The 20,751-nt window shown below is 34.6% G+C and overlaps 1 pseudogene; it reads right to left on the bottom strand.

The window, feature by feature from the left end:
• Positions 1-19,573: 19,573 nt before the first annotated feature.
• On the bottom strand, positions 19,574-19,670 carry LOC122126380 (annotated as a pseudogene).
• Between the last annotated feature and the right edge of the window lie 1,081 nt (positions 19,671-20,751).

Below are 20,751 nucleotides of genomic sequence, written 5' to 3'. Positions count from 1 at the left end.
TCACATTTTTTTTATCAAGTGTGAAAAAAATGTAAGAAGTCTCTAGGACTCTCAGTTATAATACACCAAATCTTGGAAGATACATAAAATTGTGCCTTTGATATAGACAGAATGTCCAGTATCCGTAAGCAGGAATTCTGGGTCTATCTCTGGAGGAGTCTTATCTGCTGCGTCTACAGAAATGAACAAGAGATGTGTCCCCAAATCTCCTAAACCCAGTGCTTTAATAAATGGAGAGAAAAATGAAATAAGCAGATAGACTTCATTGCAAATGTCATAAGATATATAAAGCAGAATAGAATGGTATTAAAGTGACCTGGGGCATACAGTAAGTTGAGAAGCACTCATCTAAAAGTAAGCAATTATCTGAGGCAAAGTCATTTGTGTGAAAATCTCAGGGTAAAGAGTTCAGTCTGAGTGTAGGAAAACTAGAACAAACGTACAAATTAAACAATATTTTAGAGAAGAGTAAGAAGGATTGGGAAGCCAGATAAATGGATAAAGAAAATAGAGAAAAACATACATAAATGAAATACCAAGAAATAAAACAGAAAAGCTTACTACGTGGATATTTTAGTACATATTTTCCAAGTGAATATTTTAGTAAACTAGTTCTAGCTACATGAAAGTATTCATGAAAATATGGCTGTGAGTTGTCATAAGTTCTTACAAAATTCTACTTTCTCAAGATCAAAAACTGGATCCACTGATGTAAAGTACTATGCCTTTTCTGTGTGCTTAAGTAATGTTTGATGCTACAAATGATACAGGGAAGATATTTATAAGATCTTTAAAAGAATACATACTAGCAAGATTATTTTTTCATTTTTTATTGTGAAAATACTGGACAGAGGAGTTACAATTACATGAGCAAGGTAATGAGTACATTTCTTATCAACCATTGTTGCCTCTTCCTTTGTTTCACCTTCCTATCCCTTCCCATCTCTGCCCCCCTTCCCTGTTCCCTCCCCTTCCCTCTTCCCCCCTCCCTTTCCCCCAGCCAAAGTTGTAAAGTTCGTTTTTTGACATGAAATTCACATGCAATATATTATCTCCTTTCATTGCATACATTTTAGTGCTTTGGAAGTGAATTGTACAATCAGGTTTTCCAAGCCTAATTTTCACAAACTTGCATTTCTTCAAATAGAAATCCTATAAATTTTAGAACAGATATTAAAATAGATATAAAATTGAGTTACAGGAATTTGTCCTGCATACATCTTCTATAGGGTGTCTTTTCAAAATTTGTTTTGGGGAATTATTTCCAGGTTCTCATTCATACTATCCAAGTGCACTGTCAATGAACTACATTCCCGATCCATACAAGTTTTTTACTTCTCTTTAATACATATATAGAAGTGTAATGGCTAGGGGCTGGGAAGGTGGCTCAGTTAGAGCGCTTGCCTTGCATGCCAGAGGCCCTGGGTTCGATTCCTCAGCACCACATAAGCAAAAAGCAAAAAGCCGGAAGTGGTGCTGTGGCTCAAGTGGTAGAGCGCTAGCCTTGAGCTGAAGAGCTGAGGGACAGCGCCCAGGCCCAGAGTTTAGGCCCCACGACTGGACCCAAAAAAAAAAAAAAGAAGTGTAATGGCTAGAACATATACAATTCTCTTTGACCTTTTGAAGACTTGAAAACTTGCTTGGTAAAATGACTGCATTATTACACAAATCATTCTGCTATGCGGAGTATATGAATTTCTCCACAAATGCATTACTATATTTTGTGTCATCTTTTTATATTATGGTCATATTAGTGAGTTTTCTTTTTCTCTTTTCTTAGATACTAAAGAAGAGCTTAATTCATATGCTCCTCCTATTGACTATTAATTTAAATATGTTCTTTATAGAAATATCATGTTCAGGAAAATTTTATACAGAATTAGAAGATATAAAATACTTAAGATTCAGGATCATTGTAGCATTAACATTGTAGCATTAAGAAATATGTGCCCTCTATCTGTTGGATATGTTTTCACTACTTTCATGGAATTAAGAAAGGTTATCAGTTGATATTAGTTTATTCTTGCTTTTCTTTAGCCACTAATGCTTTCCATGTCAAATTTTTGGAAACCTTTACGATCCATTGTCATGAATTTTTACATTTTCGTTTTGTAGGTTTTTACAACTCACATTTAGTTTGATAATCATTTTTTTAGTTTAAATTTTTGTATAAGGATTGAGGTAGTAGTGTAAGATCATTCTTTAAAACTAGAAAGGCAATAGTGCCAATACACACATTTAAGATTCTATTTTTATTTCATTAAGTCATGGCATCCTTTTCAAAATCTATTCACAATAAAACTAAGAATTTATTTTTCATAAATGTGTTACATTCTTCTATGTGTCAGTTCTCTCACTAATAAACATGGTAAGATTCAAATCTAGTATGAGTGCTCAAGCTACACCATTTTACAAGATAGTTCTGACTGACCTGTATTCCTTGAGTTTACATACAAGTTTATTGATCAGGTGGACCAATATACTACAGATATCTAGATGTTTGATAGTCACTCATATTTTGCACCTTGTGAAAACACAAGACCTCAAATATTATATAGGGAAAAATGTCTTTAGAGAATGCTTAAAACAACTAAAATTAATTTAGGAATGAGTTAAGATTTAGATAACACATAGCATAATAAAGTTGAATGATAACGACTTGAGCTGTACTACAGAGGAGAGTGAGAGGGGATAGAATGATGGACCACCTAGGAGCTGAATGTCATTGTTATTGTGTTTCAAAAACAAAAAGACTTCAGAGAAGAGAAGCACGAAAATAATCAAAGTGTCCTTAATCAAGTTTTTTTTAATCCACCTAATAGTGTGGACTGAGAGTCAGAGAAGATGAGAAAAATAAAATAGAAAATAAAGCATTGTATAGACCTCTTACAATGTAAATAAATTGTAATAGGAATATGATATTTAATTTCCAAAGAAATAACGGAAACAATAGGTAAACTCTAAAGGCAAAAAGAATGAACAGAGAAAAGAAGCAAAGTAAAACCTTTATCAATAACAAACACAAGAATTTGGAAGTGAAAAAGCAGTGGAAATCTTCTAAATAAAATAACAATAAAAATTGCTAACGTGGATAGAAAATGGATCACATTGTATCATATATAATTTTGAAAAAACATATTAGGAATGAAAATTTAAAAGTCATAATTTAAAACACTATTTACATTGTAACTACACAGTATAGTTCAGTGGTAAAATCTTGACATAGCATATGTGAAATAATGGTGTGATCTCCCAAGAATTACAAAGTACACACAAAGCACACACACACACACACACACACACACACTACATACACACATTTGGAATATTGATATAATATTAAATAGAGGAAATTATCACAAATAATAAAAATAGGTTAATATATGAAATCATTATATTGCTCGTACTATTTAGTAGAAATCAAATAGTCACAATATACTTGGATTCTTATAGATTAAGTGTAGTGAAAATTAAGAAATAGAAGACATGAGAACCTTTGCAAATAAGTTTTAAATAATAAACATTTTGAAACATGTATCCTTTTATTTTGACAAAAGATTAATATTACTGGTGTTTTAACCTCAAGATTTAGAATATGATAACCAGGTGCTCTATATCTCGCTACAGGTGGCTATATCTCTAAACCATTCACTCTGGATACTTTTATGATAAGGTCTCATAGTTTCTCAGGCTCTCCTGAATTACAAACCCTATTTTTAGTTCCTACCATAGGTAGAAAATGGCAGCCACAAATCACCATGACAAGCTCAAACTTTTTTTTAATTCAAGTACAAATATTTACAAAAAAGTGACCAAGAAATGAAGCCTTTCTTAATATAGTATGTGGTTCTTGAAAATACAGTAATTATTTGTTACCTGGAAAAATATGTTTAGAACTATAAGAAAATCAATTTATTTAAATTCACCAACCATATAAAAATTAAGAAAATAATTTTAAATATTCACATGTTAAATATTTTAAAAGTAACATATATGTGTCTGAATAATTTACATGTGTAAAATCATGCATAATTAAATTAATCCTACAACTCTGAAAAAAGAGTTATCCTAAAGAAACAAGAAAGTAAGTAATCAAGATCAAAATTTGAAGTATAGAAAATAAAATGAAGTGTACTCTTTAGTTGACTTAAGTAACTGTAAACACTTTTTATATCAGTTTTATAATAAAAATGCATGAACAAAGAAAGCAAAATTACATTTGATCAATAGCAACAGCAAAAGCATCAGTAATTGTTTGAGTATACAAAAAAAATCAATGGAGGGGATAACAATGTTCCTTCCAAAAGAAATATACTCATTACCTTATTTATGTAACTGTAACCCCTCTGTACATTACCTGTACAATAAAATTATATTGAAATTAAAAATAAAACAAATAATATAGCAATTAAGAATTCTTAGAAGTTATTAGTTAAAAACTTTATAAAAAACTGCCCCAAGTACCAAGGAATATACTTTGATGATACTATTTAAATACTTAAACTTCAGCAGAAAAGCAAACTGTTTAACAATTGTTACAAATAAAGTAATAAATCAGAATATATTACTGTACTAATCATTGAATGGATTTTTATTGGCAGTCAAATATGTAAGAAATGAGGTAATATGCCATTCGTTTGCTCTTAACAAGTGAGAAAGAATTTTCTAGGTCTTTTAAAATATATCATAAGTTTAATGAAGAAACTATTCTGTCACATCATATGATAATCAGATAAAGATGATATTAGAGCAAAGAACAGATTGTACTATGTTTTGGGATGTTAATGTATGTACTTACTTTGGTTTTGGAAAAATGTGAGGATTTCAAATTAGGGTATTGTTCTTGCTAGGCTGGCATTATGTCAGTGATTAATTTTAAGATAAGGGTTCCCTTTCCACAAGAACATGCACCTGATCTGTCCTTTTATCTTTCCCATCATCAATGGCATCAGAGTTGCACACCAACTTGTCTAGCTTCCTGGATCCTGCAGTCCTTCCAATCTTAGTCTCTAGATAGTGCAGGATGGTGGAAATATTCCAATGCACCCAGCTATAGATTGAGAAGGAACTCCCTAAAATTTGGCCTGGTTTCTGTTCTCAAGCCTCCTAAGTAGTTAAGAGTACAGATTGGAGCCCCTGGTGCCAAACAGTAACAGTATTTTTAAACAATGAGACATTTATATGACAAGCTTGTGATTACCTCAGGAAAAGAATAAAAGAGCAGTGAAGCATAGAGGACAGACAGAATTTTAGCTAACTTCTCAGAGGGTGAATCAGCTTAGCTAGCTACTCGGGAGGCCGAGATCTGAAGGTCTGTCAATTTTGTTAATTTTTTCGAAGAACCTTCTCATTTTGTTGATTCTTCATATGGTTTTTTTAAATTCTAATTCATTTAATTCTGATTGAATTTTAATTATTTCTTTCCATCAACTGGATTGGGGGTTATCTTGATGTTCTTTTTCAAGGAGTGTCAGATCTCATTAAATTGTTGGTTTCAGATCTCTCCAATTTGTTGATGTAGGAACTGAGAGCTATAAACTTGCCTCTGAATCTTGCCTTTGCTCAGTCCCAGAGGAGCCAGTAATCTCTGTGCTAATTTTTGTTGAATATCATGAACATTTGAACATCATTTCTAAGCTCTTCCATGACCCACTGGTGTTTCAACAGTGTGTTTTTCAGCCTCCGTGTGTTACTGGACTTTTTTGGTGGCTTTTCGTGTTGAGTTCTAATTTTATTCCCTTTTGGTCTGAGAGAATGCAAGATACGAATTCAATGTTTCTGAATTTTGAAAAGTTTGATTTGTGACTTAAAATGTGGTGTATTTTGGAAAATGTTCCATGTGCTGCTGAGTAAAAAGTGTACTCTGATGCTGCTGGATGAATATTCACTAGATGTCTGCTAAATCAGTTGATGTATGCACTTGTTTAGATCTGTGGTTTCTCTGTTGAGTTTTTGCCGAGTTGATCTATTTAGTGGGGATAGTGGTGTGTTAAAGTCCCCAACAATTAATGTCTTTGGATCTATGTGAGATTTAAAGTAGTATTTCTTGGATAAATTTGGGTGCACTATTGTTTGGCAAATATTTAGAATTTTAATATCCTCCTGAAAGAGAGATCCCTTAATTAGTATGTAGTAACCTTCTTTATCTCTTCTCAATAATGTTAATTTGAAGTCTATTTTATCTGATATTAGGATTGCAACTCCTGACTGTTTATGGGAGCCGTTTCTTGGTAAATTTTGTTCTAGCCTTTCACTTTCAAAATGTGTTTGATTTTTTTTAATTTAATTTAATTTTTTTTGTGAACATACTGTACAGAGGGGTTAAAATTACATGGGCAGGATAATGCATACATTTCTTATCAAGCATTGTGGCCTCCTCCTTTGTTTACCCTTCACATCCTTTCTCTACCTCCCCCCTTTCCCCCCAATCCTCCCCCCATCCTCCCCAATCCTCCCCGCCCCTGCACCAACGTTGTAAAGCTCGTTTTCAACATGACCTTGTACTTCTCATTGTTGGAACAGGTCCACCTGTATTCTTAAACGACTTGTTTTTCCCCATCTCCTCCACAATTTATACTGACATCAAATATAGTGAAAGCAGGGGTTATACTGTGGGGGAGGGACATACAAAGCAACAAAGAGATAATCTTATAAATGCGTTAGAAACAAATGCATGAAATAAAAAAGCATTAAAATACATATATAAGGGTTCATTTTCCTAACATCACATTATCTGACTTTTTCCGCTTGACTCATACATATGCTAGATGTTGCAAATAAGGGAAAACATGGGACCTATGTTTCTTTGGGCCTGGCTTACCTCACTTAATATAATTTTTTCCAAGTTTTTCCATTTCCTAACAAATGGGGCAATGTCATTCTTTCTGATGGAGGCATAGAATTCCATTGTGTATATATACCACATTTTCTTGATCCATTCCTCTACTGAGGGGCATCTGGGTTGGTTCCATATCTTAGCTATGGTAAATAATGCTACAATAAACATAGTTGTGCTGGTAGCGTTAGTGTGGTCTTGTTTGTAATCATTTGGGTAAATGCCCAAAAGTGGGATTGCTGGGTCATAGGGGAGCTCTATGTGAAGTCTTTTGAGGAACCTCCATACTGCTTTCCAAAGTGGTTGAACAAGTTTACACTCCCACCAACAATGAAGTAAGGTTCCCTTCTGTCCACATCCCCTCCAGCATCTGTTGTTGTTAGAGTTTTTGATTTTTGCCATTCTAACTTGTGTGAGGTGATATCTCAATGTTGTTTTGATTTGCATTTATTAGTTAACTCTCCCAATGTGTTTTATTTTTATTGGCAAATTGTGATTCCTGAAGGTAGAAGATAGAAGAATATTGCATTTTAAACCAACTAGACAGTCTATGTCACTTAATTGGAGAATTACATCCCCTAATATTGAGAGATAGGACTGAGAGGTATTTGGGTGTTCCTGCCATTTTATCCACCTTCTTGGGGGCTACACCTACTGGATTCTTCCTATGGTTCTTGGATTCTGTTTGTATGTGGTTTCTTGGCCTTTATTGTGGTCTTGTTAGTTTTCTATGTTTAGGACATCTTTAAGCATCTTTTGTAGAGCTGATTTGGTGGAGATATATTGTTTGTTTTTCTTTGCTATGGAAGATTTTTATTAGATCTTCAATTATGAAGGGGAGTTTAGCTGGGTATACTATTCTTGGGTGATAGTTGTTTGTCTTTATAGCATGGCATACATCATTCCAGGCTCTTCTGTTTTGTCTCTGTTGAGAAATCTGAGGTGATTCTAATTGGTTTTCCTTTATATGTGACTGATCTTGACAGCTTTAAGGATATTTTCCTTGGTCTGAATTGATCCTGTGTGGCTTATAATTGGACGATGGGATGTCCTGTTCTTGTCTGGTCTATCTGGAGTTCTAAAAGCTTCTTGTATCTGAATATGCCTATCTTTTTGCGTGTTGGGAAGTTCTCTGCTGGGATCCTGTTGAACAAATTTTCTAGACCATTACCTTCTGTCTCTATGTGCTCCTCTACACCTATTTCCCTTAGATAAGGCCTTCTAATTGTGTCCAAGTGTTGAATAGATCTATTCATATTTCTTGAATTTGTCTTGGATAGTTGTATGTTCTTTCTCTATAATACCTAGGCTGTCCTCACTGTGGGAGATTCAATCTTCTGCATGGTCTAACCTACGGTCAAGCCTTTCTACTTTATTTTTCATTTCTTTTCCTTTTAATTGGTTTGCTGTTATGGCTTCAAATTCTTTGTTGGAGCTTTGTTTTAGATCTTGTATGAAATTCTTTACCTCCTTAATTTGGTGTTCAGTGTTTATTCTCAAATCACTTTGCTGATTGGTTATGGTTTCCTTGGACTCCCATTCCTTCTGTTGGGCTCCATTCAGCATTCCCTTTGTGGTCTCCCTGACTTTCAGGTGTCTGTTTATGGATTCCATGAATGGCTCTATTGATCTTTGTCTATGCTCATCCCGCTCTTGCAATTCTTGTATTATTCTTTGATTAGATTTCTCACGTTCATGCAACTTCTGTAGTTCTTCTTGACTGTTCTCAGCCTGCTCGCACAATTCCTTTATTTCTCTTTGAGTATTCTCAACCTGCTCACGCAATTCCAGTATCAATCTTTTAGTAGCTTTCTCAAGCCCATGAGCTTCCTGTTTTGATCTTTGGTTTGCCTCCTCTCTCTCCCTATCATGCTCACACTGAGTCCTTTGCAGGGTTTCAATTTTCATTCACCATGTTTACCAGGAGTGTTTGTAGAGGTTTTTGGGAACTCTCCTCTGGATTATTCATTATCTGTTCTGTCACCTGATTATCTTGAGTGGGAATTGAGATACCTGGACTTGCCATTTTCCTTGTGTTTTTCTTGCTTGTTATGCCGATTTGGAATGAAAGTAATGCCAGTTTTTGCTAGAACACCATTTTAAGGCAAGCATCAACCAAAGTCCTGTAATTGCATAGTCAAATGTCTGAAGATACCATCTAGTTCAACAGATACAGTCTGTTCAACATTAAATAACTATATATTAATGGGCTAAGAATACCAAAGAAGAATTTGACAAACCAGAAATTATTATGTTTAGGGAGAAAGGTGGGTTAGAGGGATGTGGAAAGGTAAAAGGAGAGTGAAATTAACCAAATCTTAATCTCACAGAGGGAAATGGATTGGAAAGTATGATAGGAAAGAGAGAAGAAAAAATTTTTAAAAAGAGACAAGAAAAAAATGGAAAGACAAATATTTAAATTTTAAAAGTGAAACTCTTAAAAGTAATGAAAATTTAAAGAAGTAAAATTGAGAGATGAATGAGATTAGGATGAAAGGAGGGGAGGGATAGAAAGTAGACCTGAAAAACTAAAAAATAAAAATACTTCAAATAATTCATAGGTATAAATAGATAATACTGCTATTAAGGAATTTAATCCTAAGAGGTTTTGAATTGTGTAATACATTTTTGGATTAAGAATGTACACAATGGGGGATAAGGTCTTATAATCAATGACAGGTATATAAGAGGTGAACAGAACAACAAATAATTCATGCAAAAAGAACTAAAGATGAAAAAGTAAAACGAATGAGAAAGAAAGAACAAAAAAGACCAACAGGTCAATAGACATTTTTATTAAAAAAAGCACACACACACATATACACCTAAAATAAAAGTTATAAGAGGAAGAAAAAAAGATTAATAAAAACAATTTTTAATTAAAAAGTAAAAATTTTAAAAAGATACAAAAAAAGACTTCTTTGATTTTGTTTTTGGGGGGTTGATGGGATGATCCAGTATCTCCCTTTTGTCAGTAACCAGTCTCTTGGTGGAGTCTCTGGTTTGCTTGTGGTGTTTGGTTTTCTGTGGCTTGATTGGTTTCTTAATTCAATTTGTTTGGGCAGGCAGAAAAAAATCTGTTGGTTTACCCAGAAGTTTGTGATCCCCTCCCAGGCTAGTTCAGTGGGAGGGAGATCTGCTTTGAGTATCACAAAAGAGGGAGGTGGCTGTTTCCTCTAGTTTGGAGTTGCTGTGATAAGGCTGGGTTCTGGGTAAAGTTGAGGCCTTTCAGCAAACAGTAGCTTTTCCCTGTGGGGCTAGCTTCTGAGACATTCACTGAGCCCAGCGTGGAGCAATGCTCAGGGTTTATGTTTACTGAGTTTCAATTGATTGTCAGGGCTGCTGTAGGGAGGATCAGCCTCTGACTCTGTTTACCCAGTGAAGAAAGCCACTCCTTCTTGCGTGTAGCTTTCTCTGCCGCTTTGTGGTGACTTTCCCATGGGTGGAGTTGAGAATGGCAGATCAGGGTAGGTACTTGTGACTCGCTAAAAGACTCTTTTGTTTTCATCAAAGAACTGAGTTGGATCTAACTGCTTAGCCAGGCCTTTGTCTACATCAAAGATGGATATCTCCAGTGTTGGAGGGAGGGGTGGCCTTCCCTCCTCTGCTCCCTTTGAGAAGGAGTGAGGATGTCAGTTTTGTACTCACACTGGAATGTTGGTTCCTGGGTAGCTTCTGGTCTGCTATCTGCAGGATGAAGATATCTGCTACTTGTCAGTTCTTGCTGGTGTTGAGTAAAATCTGCTCACCCGCTGCATCTGACACATTTGTCCCAGACTCTCTGGGTTGTAGTTATGGCAGCTATGGATGCCACCACAGCCTGCACAGCAACCTCAGCCATGGCGGCTGGAAAATGCTCAGATCTGTCTCCTTACCTGATTTTCCCTCTCTGCCCAAACTCTCTGTACTGTGATGGCACACTTAGTGTGCCTAGGACTGTTCACTGGAACACTAGAACTGCTTTCTATGTGAGAGCTTGTTTATCCACCAGATTCTCCTCCGCCATCTTCTCGAAATTTCTGAAGGTGTTTAAATATTACTGGAATTGTTTTGGAATAAATAATGTTCACCTTGACTATCTTGAGAAAGAAAAATTGGTTTCTCAGCACTATAGGTAAGAACTTGAGTGAAAGAAACAAAAGGAAATATGAGGAACAACTCAACACATACATTCAAAAGAACCAAAACAACCCAAGAAAACACAAGTTAACTCAGTACTCAAGAACCTGCAGGAAATGCAAAGATTTTTTTAAAAATAGCTATGATAAGCTTATGAAAATCCTGACTACATGGGAGTCTACTATTGTGAGGTTAGTGGTTAAAGCTCAGACTGGACAGAAAAATCTGTACGTAATGCCAGGCACTTGTTATTCTAAATTCCAGGAAGAATAACATGAAGTAGACTGAGCCCACGATCATACACAAGTAGGAAGCAAGATTCTATCTGAAAGTTAATCAGGACAATTTAGGGCTGGGGCATGCCAAAGTGGTAAGAACATCCATTTAGGAGACACAAGACACTCAATTCAAATTCCAATATTATGGGTATTAAAGAAAAAAAGCTATGACTTTAAATAATGGGAATAATTGCAAGATTTGAATATTTGAGTGGAGAAAAATCCATGAGAGAGATAGAGTTTACCCATGTTGCAATACTTTCTACATAAGTGATAATATTATGTGGTACTCCAGACATAACAGAGTTACCTTGCAAATGAGCATGGATGTGTATTTGGGTGAAGGTAATACTCTATTTACACAGGTGTAAATTAAATACTTTTTGGGGGTAGATTTTAGTTCTTGTACTAAGAGTCTGGGTGATATCTCTGAGTCTTTTCTCTCAAGGCTATCACTCTACTACTTTGAGCCACAGTTCCAATTCTGATTTTCTGTTGGTTGTTTGGAGATAAGAGGCTCATGGACTTTCCTGACCAGGATGGCTTCAAACCATGATTGTCAGATCTCAGCCTCCTGAATAACCAGGATTCCAGGCCTGAATCGTCCATGTTTTTAATAATTTAGTATATTCTACAGTTACAGAAGTTATAATTTATCATTATAACCTTTATAATATATATGTGTATATTTATATGAATGCATACATATAGAAATATTTTAACATATTTTTGTATCTATAGTAGATTTATGAAATCATCCTTCATAATAAAATAACATGGAAACAAGTTTAATGAGGAGCAAAGCAAAGGGAATTGTCACGTTTCTTGTTGTTGAATGAAATATGAATTGTGAGAATCGGTTTGAGAAAACCATTTAACAAAATGGATAATGGCTGTTAATTCCAATCCCTTTATTTGCCCATATTGTGCATCCTCACACATGAGTGTCAAAGTCAAACCACACTTTTTTGCCTTTGTATTTAAATCACATGTTATAATTTAGGGGATAGGTGAAATAATCAAATAAAGATTAAAATAATGGTAAGTGTGGCTATGGGTTATAGCTGAAAATTATTTTAAATATGATAATAGCTAATTAAATGCCACATCTCTTACTTTTACTCTATTTTCATATACCTCATTCCCACATTAGGAAGGTACATAGAAGGTTCTCGCTAAATTATGTGTAAAATTATGAAAAAATATATTGAAGAATATGGGCACATCAGGGCTGCAAAAGTGGCTCAGTGGTAGAGCTCTTGCCTTACATGCATGAGGCCCTGGGTTTGATACCTCAGCACCACATAAGCAAAAAGAAGAAAGCCAGAAGTGACGCTGTGATAGATTGCTAACATTGAGCAGAAAAGCTGAGGGACAGCGCCAGAGGGGCCCAGAGTTCAGGCCCCTCGACCGGACAGAGAAAAACAACAACAACAAAAGAATATGGGCACAGTGTGGTTTTAACTGATTGAGACCTGTAGGGGGTAGTGTGTTTTTGAGGACCTGAAAATCGTTGTGAAGGAGATGAAGGAAGGGATTTGCTAATTCTGGCAAATTGGCTGGAGGATTGCTCCCAGAAAAATAGTGATGAATTCTTCTGAAAGGTTAGAGTAAAATCACTCTCACCATCATGTTCACTACTGTACTATTCACCGTAGAGAATTTATGGAAACAGCCCAGACGCACTTTAGCAGAGGGATGGTTGGAGAAAGTGTTGCACATATACACAATTGGATCGCACCCATCCATTATAAAGACTTACAGCATTTGCAAAGAAATGGTTAGATCTAAAATTATGTTAAGTAAACGAAGTCACAGCCAGACACAAAAAGGACTCATATTTAGAAGCCAGAATTTTATGCAAGTTAAACAACAGTATTAATCAAAGCATGCTATTTGCAGAGGAGTACTTAACAGGTGCAATTTCTTATGAAATTGAACTTTTAATCCAACAAAATGAATACCAGGAGACTACCACTTGGAAAATGTGAGGGGAAGTCAAAGGGAAGAAATAAAGAGACTTATGGAAGTAGAGAGTGAAGCTATAATATTCAATGCAGATAGTATGAAACTAGAAAAAACGAAAGTGGGTTGAGGTTTGGAAGGATGTGAGAAAGTTGTGTAAAGGTCCATTGTACTTATAAACTGATTCGTTGAATGGAAAACCCTTTTTACAACTATTTAATAAAAATATAATTAAAAACAATGGAGACATCTGATCTTAAACCATGAGTCAATATGATAATTTTCTTCTCAGAAATTTTCTTTGCAGGTATTTTCCTCATAATGACAGAAAATTGAACAACACAATGTATATCAATACATCACTTTGCATATCCTAAATAGACAATATAAAAATCACAGTAAAAATATTAGAATATATCACATGATAAAATAACAGGTAGAAAGTATCAAACTCTGATTATTTTTCCAAGTACTTTACCTTTGGTATCTAATTTAATCCTCACAATAATCCCATAAAGTGGAACTACTTCTATTTTTAATTCTAAGATGACGATATTTAAGTCTTCAGAGTTGAAATTACTAGTACAACATTGTACACATGGTAAGTGTTAGCCTGCGTCCCATTCCCACCATATGAACTAACCTCATTCTATTTTATAACTAAATACCAGCACTCAGTCTACTAATTCTAGGAAAATTCCCAAAATTATTGTGCACACTCTAATAATATTTCACTTTACCTTTGTTAGAAAATAGGTAACTAAGTCGGACACCGGTGGCTCACACCTATAATGCTAGCTACTCAGGAGGCTGAGATCTGAGGATTGTGGTTCAAAGCCAGCTCGGGCAGGACAGACTGTGAGACTCTTATCTCTAATAAACAACTAGTAAACTGGAAGTGGCACTGTGGTCCAAATGGAGAGAACTCGCCTTGAGTGGAAGAGCACAGGGACAGCACCCAAGCCCAGAGTTCAAGCCCCATGACCAACAACAAAAAAAAAAAGAAAATAAGAAGTAACTGTAATATGAAAACTCCAAGTTCATAATCAATTTATACCTCCCTGGTGAAAGGAACTGCTAAACTACAACATTCTTGATTTCTAGCTCAAAATAGTAGAAATCATATTTTATCCCTTCACTCAACACTGCACTGCCTGGGGACCCCATCTCTGGTTAACACAGTCTTACTGAAAGAATGACCTGCCCAATTCCTGATGGAAATAGACTGCAGGTCTTTTGGAGCAATTGTTTCCACATTGTAGCTCACCTAAATTGTTTACCATTAGAAGTATTTTGATTGCTTTTTATACTCAACATTTTGAGAGAAAAGTACTACTTTAAAATGTTATTAAAGAAAGACTGATATAAAAATCACATTTGACCCCAGATACATATTTTACCTTTCATATACCCAAAAATGCAGTCTTACCTATCATTAGTGTTAGGAAAGAGAGGGTAAAAATCATAGACACCAAGACCTAATTTTGAATTAAAGACTCTCCAACTTGTGAATACAATTGGTTTAAAAAGACATCAATACTACTGCATTTTTAAGTCCCTATGATAATGATAATGATTCCCTCTGATAATGACAATGATAAACTATTAACACTTAAAAATAACTCATTTTCTTGGAAGTAGAACAAAAAACACAAGGTTAATCCTAATCATTTTAAAAGACCTTTATTTATACTAAAAGTTCACTCATAACTATAAAGATTCTAAAACTAACTGAAGTAGAGAAGAAATAATTTAACTGCATTATCTACATTCAATGGACTATTAATTCAAAACAAAATTATACTAATAATTAGCTTACCCAATTCACTTACATTCTTTTATTCTATTCCATTTACTTTCATAAAAACTAGGTTTCCATAAAATGAAGCATAAAAAAGCGTATAAACCCACTTACATTTTCAGATCTTAACAATATTTATTTCAGAAATTTTAGCTCTACAGTCAATGAACTGACAAAATACTAAAATATTCAAAGGATTTTCAGAAATTGCAAGACTTGCTCTGGGATGTTATGTATATTGGAACAGATATTCAAAAAGCCTTATTTGTTAAAGTTGCCATAGTTACTCCCACAAAAGAGCCATTAGTAAAGACTCCTGTGCATGTACAAAACACCTTCAAATGCATCCACAATCTGGACATGACACTTGCTTTTTGTTTGTTCATTTTTGAAAGGAATATCTAACAAGCATATCCACAATACTTATTTTCAATGAATAAGATGGGATAGTCAAACATAATATGGGTTGGATTATCTCTTAGTGAGAATAAATATAATCTTCAAAGGAAGTGATTTTCAACAGAAATCCGGAAAGAGTTCATGCAACTTGTGTTTCACAGGAATCACCAGAGAATAATACCTGTTTGGTCAAGTTGGTCCAAATCACTCCATGAGTGTATCTTAAAAGTATAACCAATTTAAGAGGTCAAATATGTATTTTGTGCTGACAATCATCTTATAGCAATAACTTACTAACTACAATGTCTGTATCTTCTTACCTAACATACATTAAAAGCTGAAAGTGGTCTCTTTTTCTAACTTAATATTGTAAATGCTTTGATTATGATGTTATTATTAGACAAATAATATGTACAAAGGGTAGTTCCACTGAAATGACATGACAGAACACTGATAAATAAAAACATTGCAACACACTTAGCTTTTTTCAGCCTCACCCTGTCCACATTGGCAAGCAACATTGCAACAGCACACAAACACATATACACATACGCACATGTTCGTACATGTACACACACATATACATGCATGCTAAATTCAGGGTTTTTTGTACAAAAAAGTCCAAATAAAATATTAGTGATTAGGACAAATGATAATATGCCTTATTACAAAATAATACATAAACCATTACCACGCATGTTATATTTTACCTGCCTCTCCACATGTGACCACTTAATTTATTTTTAATTAATTAATTACCTTATTAATTAATTTATTTGTTTGGTGCTAATACTAGGGCTTGAACTCAGGGCCTGGCTTTGTCCCAGAATTTAGTTTTTTTTTTCAGTTTTCTCAAGGCTAGCATTTTACTGCTTGTACAACAGCTCCATTTCTAGCTTTTACTGGTTACTTTCAAATCAGAATCTAATGGACTTTTTTTTCTTGGTCTGCTTTCAAACCACAATGCTCATATTTCATCTTTCTGATTAACTACTACTAAAGACTTAAGCCATCAGTGTGGCTTCTACTTTTTCCTCTATAGTTATCTAATGCACATACTTAGATGGTAATTTTAAAATGAGAGTATAGAAGCAAGATGTACAGTGATGATACTGTCCTGTCAGAAATTCAAGTTAGTAATGTAAATTTATTCTTAAAACCATACACAAAAAATACCATGATATAGTGTAAGAGAACTCACTATTGAATATATGAGTCTTAAGAGCTTTCTAATAAATCCATATTTATTGGTACCCAACATTAGAAAAATGTATGAGGCATTGGTAAAATAGAAGTCCTTTGCATGACTACATACATTCCTTGTTTTAATAAGACACTTGCTTTCATCTAAAAAGTAGGCCTGTCTATTGTCTTCATGTGATTTTGATGATTGAAAGTGCTTAGTGAGAAGGTCAAAATGTATTAGTAGTCCTTCACTATCAATTCTCATTTTCTTCTTGGAGAATATAATGATCAAATCAATAGTTCAGAATCAGCAAGCAATACTTCAGAATCATGCTCCAGTGCAAGTGGATCACCAGTAAGAAATCCTCAATACCAATTTCCACAAAGTTTTGTCACAGATACAATCTCCCTGCCTTCTCTAGCTGCTTTACTACCTTCTTATTCCTTCATTGTACAAGAAAAGTATGATTCAACTGATTTCAGTCAGATCTGTTACTAGAATTATCAAGGATTTATTTTATTGTCTGTAATTTGGTAAAGTTATGTCTCTTTACGTAGGCTACTAAAAATGTATTTACTAATTTCAAGTAAATACATAAATTCAATTTCCATCCCTTTTAAAAAATAAAATTTTGTCTGCTCTACAAATTGATCAGAGGCATGGATTTTGTGGCTAGCTAGGTCATTACACATCTGTCTCTTTCTTTCTCTCTACCTTTCATGGTTCTCATAATATGATTGCTCCATAATTATCCTCATTTATTTTGCTTTTATATTTTTGGTTGCATCATTTCACTTTTTGCTCTGCCATTTCCCAAATCATTTATATAGAAGGCATTATTTCCTATTTTCTCATGCCTAGAATAAGCTGCACATGAAGATATCACTGGTCCTCATTTTCAGTGTGTACATTTGAATATGGAGGAATATCTTTCCTCTGCTCTCCATCAATTCCTTACTCTCCAGTTAGAATAATTTCGAATAGTAAAATTGGAAAAAGAGAAAATAAATCATGGTGAATAAACAGTTGCAGAAAATTCACCAGATATTTCTGACCAGTTCAACCAATGTGAACTATAAGGGAAATACATGGACACCTCATTCCCACTGGCACTCAAAGTCTCTGGTTAGGCAATTCTTAGGAATATGGGGAACAAGATGAAAAAGTAAGGAATGGTATCAATTGCAAGAAAAAAATATTGGAGAAGGATCCAAGCAAATTTCTTCATTTGGCTGCCGAAAATATTCAGCTTATTACAGTGCGGAGACTTCTTTCCCAAAAGGCCACTCATGTGAATAGTAGGGATGATGATGAGTATACCCTTCTTCGAGAAGCCTACAGTGGACACTTAGACATTGTCAGTGAGTTGGTGTCTCAAGCAGCACATGCAATAACTGTAGATGACTGTACACCCCTGCCCAGTGCATATACGTGGAATAATACCAGAGTGGCTTCTTTCTTATTTCATCATGATACAGATACCAATGCCCAAACTAAAAGACTCTCTTTTTTTAATTTTTTTTGGTCTGTTCGTGGGGCCTGAATTCTGGGCCTGGACGCTGTCCCTCAGCATTTCAGCTCAAGGCTAGCGCTCTACCACTTGAGCCACAGCATCACTTTCGGCTTTTTTTCTGCTTATGTGGTGCTGAGGAATCTAACTTAGGTCCTCATGTATAAAAGGCAAGCACTCTACTACTGAGCCACCTTCCCAGGCCAAATATTTTTGTTTGTTTGATTTTTGTTGTTGTTGTGGGTTTTTTTGGTCGTACGTGGGGCTTGAGGTCTGGGCTTGGGTGCTGTTTCTGTGCTCTTCAGCTCAAGGGGAGCACTCTACCACTTGAGCCACAGTTCCACTTCCCCAAACTAAAGGACTTTTGACACCCTTACATCTTGCTGTCTAGAATTGAGATAGTAAAGATATGCTGGATAGCCTTCTATTGAACCATTATATAAAACCAGGCCTGAAGAACAATATAGAAGAAACTGTATTTGATATTGCCAAAAGGATAATTATGTATCACTACCTCTATGAAGTTGTGAAAGGTTGTACAAATTGTTCACCGAAGTCCTAATGGTCGGGTTAAGTTTCTTAAATTTCAAAAATGCAAGCCCATCTTTTGTGTCCCTACAAAACATTTTCACAATCCAAATAAGAGCAATATCTTTTTTTTTCGTCGGTCATGGGGTTTGAGCTCTGGGCCTGTGAACTATCCCTGTGCTCTTCAGCTCAAGGTGAGCTCTGTACCACTTGAGACACAGCTCCACTTCCAGTTTTCTAGTGGTTTATTTGAGATAAGAGTACCACAGACTTTCCTTCCCAGGTTGGCTTTGAACCATGATCCTCAGATCTCAGCCACCTGTGTAGCTATGATTATAGGCATGAGCCACCAGTGCCCGGCAGCACCAATATTTTACTGTACAAATTCATGGATTCCGTGGAATTCTTCCAAGGGAATTACATGCCTTGGATGTAAAAATGTATTTAATAGTTTTTGTATACATGTATAATAATTTCTTCAGAGTTTGTGATTTTTTAATCAGAAATAATTTTAATTTAACTGTTAAAATGAGTAGTACAGAAACTACAATATTTCTGGTGCTTGTCTGAAAAAGTATATTTTAAAATATTCTATATTCTATGTTTGCATAATGTTCATAATTTATTTTCTCCTCGATATACTTTGGATTCTACATTATTTTATAATATATAGGCTCATTAATGTGTCCTTTCCGATTGCATTCCATATAGAACAGTCTGATTCCTTTTTTTCTAGGTCTTAATATTATTTTTCTTTGGGATAAAATGACAATGTTGTCTAATTTGAAAAGTTTTGTAAAGTTTCATGCTATGTAAACGCCTTTCTGAGGTGAAGATTTAATACACTGATGTCAAACTAAATTTAATAATATGAATTACGTGTATTGTTACACTTGTAATTTTGTAATCAACTTTTTAATAACTGTTTTTTATTTCTTGCATCTGAAGAATGAAAAATATGGAATACTTCTCAAATTTTCATATTATCCTTGTGCAAGTGCCATGTTAATCTCTGTATTGTAATTTGAGTATACATGCTGCTGAAGCATGTAATATCCTCTAAATTTAAGTAGTTAATGATGCAATCTTTATATAAGGTTTCCTTCTTACAAGTAGGCACCCATACTTGTGCCTACTTGTAAGAAGGAAACCTTATTGTTCCTAACAATGCTATCGATCTTATTTCCCTAAAATTCCGTGAATAGTGGAAAAAAATTATATTGATCAGTCGATTGCTCACATTTGCAAAATTTTTTTGTCAATGACTATATTGTCTTTTTATTTGGTATTTGATCGTACTCTCAATTATTTATAGATAGGTCCAAAGGTGATGGCTTTTTCAAGTACTTATTTACCCAACTGAATAAGCTTTGTGGACCTAATGGATTCAATGTAAGCATTGCTTAAGAGCTACTTCTAAACTTCTTCAGCTGACAATTTCCCAAATGAGGTGTTACTGGAACAAATGTCTACGTGAGCCTTTACCCTTCTTCCATGTGGGAACAGACCAACTAGAATATCTTACCCTGACAGCAAAGTTTTTCTTACTAGAACAAAACTAATCTTGGTTACAAGGGATCATAGAGAGATGAACAGTTCAAACAGAACTGTTCAGACTAGAAGGTATTTTATCAAAATATAATTGTTTATTATACTTTCCATTTCAAAAGTAGGTAAAGCCAAGAAGGTGGAAAAATTGTTGGTATGCATGATTACTTATTGTTCTGGCCTGTCTACCATCCAACCAGGCAGGAACTTACACTACTGCCTTTTTATCACCAAATATTTTCAGAGTTGCAGGAGAAGTGCATATGTTTCTCCTCGTTATTAGACATTAAATTGATAATGTTTTAATCACAGTGTTTCCTTTTGCCTCCATGCTGTAAATCTACAAATGGTAAAGTTTCGGTCTAACTCTATCAAACACTGAGGTAGAGATAATGGAATAATACTTTAAAACAGAGTTGCCTTTGATACAGTAACTACAACACAACAATACAAAATGTTTGCCTTTTAATTATATATAGTCATATATTTTATATTAATATGTGCTGATTTTATATTTCACACAATGAAACTTACTAGAATTATTTGATAATTTGACAAATAAATTGATACTTATTTTTTTCC

The sequence above is a fragment of the Dipodomys spectabilis genome, unplaced genomic scaffold (assembly GCF_019054845.1).
Source record: "Dipodomys spectabilis isolate Male_0828 unplaced genomic scaffold, ASM1905484v1 ptg000276l, whole genome shotgun sequence".
NCBI classification, from domain to species: Eukaryota; Metazoa; Chordata; class Mammalia; order Rodentia; family Heteromyidae; genus Dipodomys; species Dipodomys spectabilis.
This window is presented reverse-complemented; position numbering and strand designations above follow the sequence as displayed.